Genomic DNA, 4,719 nt, shown 5'->3' with positions numbered 1-4,719 from the left:
GTTACGAATGCTACTATAGTGCAAGATGAATCTTCTGATCAAATGGTCCAAACCCAAGCCTTTGGGCCGACCTATGGAGAACCTATTATTACTCAAAATGAGTAAGAAGACTGACGTCATACAGTCCAAATAACGATCAATTATGAAGTGAAAATGCTCTTCTTATCCGTGGGGATTATTTTTAAAATAATTTATTTGAAGATAACATATTTTTAGAAGAAAATCGGTCTTATAGAAAAATTCGTTTTTAATCTTCTCTAATCGGAGTTAACTTGGGAAATAAAAATTGTTACGTCTTCATTGATAGCAAGGCGGAAGTTTCTATTTTAAAAAAATCCTTTTTTTGATAAGTTTAAAAGGGATTTTATTAAGTTCAAGACGTTACCAATTACTAAAACCAATATTGTTTCTGTGACTAGTAAGAAGAGCTCCTGCATAAATAGACAAATTTTTATGCCGATTAAAATAGGAGGATACTTCTTTGAAGCAAATTTTGATTGCACCGGACATCGCTAAAGATAGTGTACTTGGTGTCGATTTCCTTATAAACCACTCTGCGGTAATTAACTTTGAAACTGACTTCATCAGTTTAAAAAACGCTGAAGGACAGATATCAGTTGTAAATTTTGTTAATTCAACTGATAAACCATTAGAATATAATATTATAAAAAATTAAGAGACCAGTAAATCAGTAAAGTCAATTGAAACTCTAATTGCATCTCTTAAATTGAGCGAAAATTAGTGTAAAACAAAGAATAATGAATGTATGGAGCAAATTAATATAAATGATAACATAAATAATCTGTGTAATAAAAAGAAACATATTTTAAACCTCAAACAGTTTTCTGATTTCAAAAATATTTTGTGGAATAACAAAATTATTTTTAGGGATAAACCAGGCCTTATAAAAAATTATGAGCACATTCTTGAAGTTACGAACAATACAATACACCATATAAACAATTCCAATATAAATTGAACCCAAAATTAATTCAACTAGCTTAAATAGAAATTGATAAAATAATTTAAGATGATATTATTGAAGTAGTCCACTCTCCCTATATTAATCCAATTATTTAGGTGGAAAAGAAAAACACAGACCCAGCCTCAGGTGAAGTGATTGATTCTAAGGTCCGTATTTGCCTGGATGGACGTTTTATAAATAAACGCCTGATCCCTCTGTATGATTCCCCAACATGTATTAATAACATTCTGTTTCAGTGCGCTAATGCAAAATATCTTGCAACTTTAGACCTAAAAAGTAGTTTTTAGCAGGTTGGTCTGGAAGAATCTAGCCGACCAGACCATATACAGGTTTTCAGTTTCTAAATAAAACCTTTCATTGCAAGCTTATTCCTTTTGGATTGTCGGTTAGCTTAGGAGACTTAATAAAAGCTTTGAAAAGGGTTATACCTAATTATTTATTTCGAAATATCAAAGTTTATGTAGATATTTTAATTCATGCAGAAACAATAGATGAATTTTTGAACATTCTAAGAGATTTATTTGATGCATTCCACAAAAATGGTTCAACGTTAAACTTGGAAAAATGTAGGTTTTTTAGGAACTCGGTCAAGTTTTTGGGTTATGTTCTGAAGAACAAGGGGATAGAGAAGGACCCTAGCAAAACTGAAGACATAAAGGGTTTTAAGGTTCCAAATAATGTAAAGGAATTGCAAAGTTTCCTAGGTTTAATCAATTTTTATAATAAATTCTGTCCTGGTTACGCTGAAACAACAAAATCATTATACAAGCTCACATCAATAAAATCCAAGTTCAAATGGAAAGATGAACATCAACAAGCTTTTGAACACATAAAAGAAACTATGTTAAAAGATATTACTTTTCACTACTCAGATTTAAGCAAAACATTTTATGTAGATACTGACAGCTCAGAGTTCGCCTCAGGGGGAGTTTTGTACCAACTAAATTGTGGAGGTTTTAGAAAAATTATTTCTTTTTGTAGCAAAACTTTCAAAGGAGCCGAACTAAACTATCATTCAACCGAAAAAGAATTATTGGGGATCATTCATTGTATCCAAAAATTTTACAACATAATAGCTGGGTACCAAATTACAGTCCAAACAGACAATAAGGCTATAACTTTTTTGCATTCATGCATGCAAAACAAAGAAGACGGCGGTACACGTCTTTCCAAAGTGTTCATTGAATTGTTTGTGTTGAGATAGATTGAAATTTTTCAACTTTTGTTGTTTCTATACAATAATTATAGAAAAAGAATAATCAAAGAAGAAATATCAATAAACTATTTATATCGTAAATCATAGCAAATAAAGTGTATTTGTAATACAATCAATTATTTTTGGATCGAACAGTGAACATTGAAGATAGAAGAGAGGAAATAGGTACTCTTGATTTTGGTGGCTTGGAGAGAAGACGTCCGTTCGGCTAGAAGCAGGAAGGACTGGAAGCCATGGTTAGGAGTTGGACATAGTATCTTAGACAAGAAGATAGCAGGAATCATCGATCATCAAGGGAAGATTGTGTAATTGATTAGTTTTGTTTCTAACCAAAATTTATTGTATTTGTAGAATAACTATTAATTAAGTTTAAGTGTTATTATTAGTAAAGTGTTGTCTGTTTTTGATTGCCAGGAAACCCGCTCTGAGAAAAGAATCTCTTATGTTATAAAATTTAAATAAAATTCTATTATCTCTTAAATATTAAAGTTTTTAATTTGAACCCAAGCTATCCTTTATATTCGAAATTAGTTAAAACTATTAAAATTCTTTTTATTTTATTTTGATAAGGCCTATTGTCCGCTTTAATGCACCCTGTCAAGGTAAATAAACATATGAAATGTATTTAAGGAGCATTAACTTCGCGAATAAACCAGTGTTATTACAGTACTACAGTACTGCGTCTAACATTACTATGCCCTGTTCCTTCCTTTTTTTATTCTTTTTCTTCCGGTAACGCATAATTGGTGCCGAAACCTGACCAAAAATGGATGACTGCCAAACTGATCGTGAGACCTGTGGTACTGAACATACCGACAAATGTCCCTGTGCCTCCTGTAGTCCACATGGTTCAAGAAGAGGCCCTGCACCTCCATTTACCCCCATCAGTTCTAGTTCCAGAAATACTTCCTCTACCAGAAACTAGACTGATGGCAGCTTATGCTTTGGCAATGATGAAGGTGAGGGCGGCAACATCTCAGGACTTGAGGAAAGCCATATCGGACTTGGAGCCATTCACAGGCAAGATAGGTGAATCGAATAATTTTATCAAAGGAGGTGGCCGGATTATGGAGAGGCTTGAGGAAAAGGTCTCCAACAACCGGAAGAAAACGTGTTTCACTTGTTTAGGGAGAGAAATGACCCACGCAGTCTAATGGGCAGTACACTTGTAGGTTTCTTGCCCAATACAATTTGATAACAGCAAAAATGAGAATCACTAAATACGAAAATAGTAACCTGCTGGATGAGCTTCCTGAACTCCACATTAAAAGTCCAGCTGACCAAAGAGACGAGAAAAAAAGTTTCCCAAGAGAACGCATGTTCACTGAGTGCTCTACCTAGGATTTAATTATATTTCTAAAAGTAGCTATTAATTCAGTTAAGTGTTTGTGTTCTGATAGTCTGGAAAACGCGCCCTGTGTAGAGTCAATAATGTTATAATAATTTAAAATAAAATTCTCATATCTAATTAATATTAAATTTATTCATTTAAACCTTATCATCAAAGTTTAATTGTAGTTCTGAGAATAGTATAAACTATTAAATTTAATTGGTAGCAGTTGATGGTTTAGTGTGTAAATGGTTAAGTGACAAGAGTTATTAACGTATACATAAGCTTTGTGATTTAATTTAGGACTAACCACCGAAATTAAACACAAAGGATAATGGATGCCATAGTATTCAAGATTGGAAAGCTGGCAGCGGAAAATTATGGGGTCTGGTCGATGAAAATGGAAGCATATGTTCTAAAACCTTATGTTTTAACTACATATAAGACTCGTCCAAGTGGTAACCATTAGAAAAAAAATTAATGCTAAATTCACTAAATATCGTGTGAGAGTCAAACATACTTTTGATATAATAGGGAAAATTTCAACAGACTCAAAGAATTGAAAATTAGAATTTCAGATAAAGAATCCATCAGTTTTGCCTGTGCTTAGTTTACTGTTTGCTGTATTTTACACAACATTCTGCGACCTACAGAAGAAGAATTATTTACAGAAGAAATCCTGCCAACCAATGAGAAATGAAACCAACCAATTCTGTACAATTTTAAATGAATTAGCTCCTTTGTCATCTTTCTCCTACAACTTATGTATTTCTAATTTGAGTAGAGGTAATAAGGTTTGGTTTGTACTCTTTATATACTTTTCACAGTGCTCCGATCATCGCTCAGACTTTATACTGTTTTAAACAAAACCTGAAACCATTAATCAATGATTTTTTTTTTTAAAACCTTGTACTTAGTCTTTTTCTTTTTCCATAGTACAGAATTAACTAAGAATTAAAAAAAAAAGTATCTTTTTATAAAAAATGGACCAAGAAATAATATTTTTCTTTACTGTTACTAGCTCAATATTACACCGTTTTCGGACTTCCTTCATAAACTTTCCAAAAACAGCATTGTTCATGAGCTTGAAAAATCTTTTTCGAAGTCGAAAGTCACCTGTTGTCTTTTTCGAAGTCGAAAGTCACCTGTTGTCTTTTTCGAAGTCGAAAGTCACCTGTTGTCTTTTTC

At 32.5% G+C, this 4,719-nt stretch overlaps 1 protein-coding gene across 3 annotated transcripts in view; it reads right to left on the bottom strand.

Moving 5' to 3' along the window:
• Positions 1-798: 798 nt before the first annotated feature.
• Positions 799-4,719, bottom strand: part of Pop4 (ribonuclease P/MRP subunit POP4) — a 9,961-nt gene continuing 6,040 nt past the window's right edge. For all 3 annotated transcript variants that reach the window (XM_067045907.1, XM_067045906.1, XM_014418136.2), the window contains exon 6: positions 799-4,705. The gene's annotated coding sequence lies outside the window, so the exon portion shown is untranslated. The remainder of the gene's footprint in view (positions 4,706-4,719) is intronic.

This window comes from Halyomorpha halys, unplaced genomic scaffold (assembly GCF_000696795.3).
Source record: "Halyomorpha halys isolate HHAL.00 unplaced genomic scaffold, Hhal_1.1 Scaffold180.1, whole genome shotgun sequence".
Taxonomy (NCBI): Eukaryota; Metazoa; Arthropoda; class Insecta; order Hemiptera; family Pentatomidae; genus Halyomorpha; species Halyomorpha halys.
The sequence above is the reverse complement of the archived record's forward strand: the minus strand, read 5'-3'. Positions and strand labels throughout refer to the sequence as shown.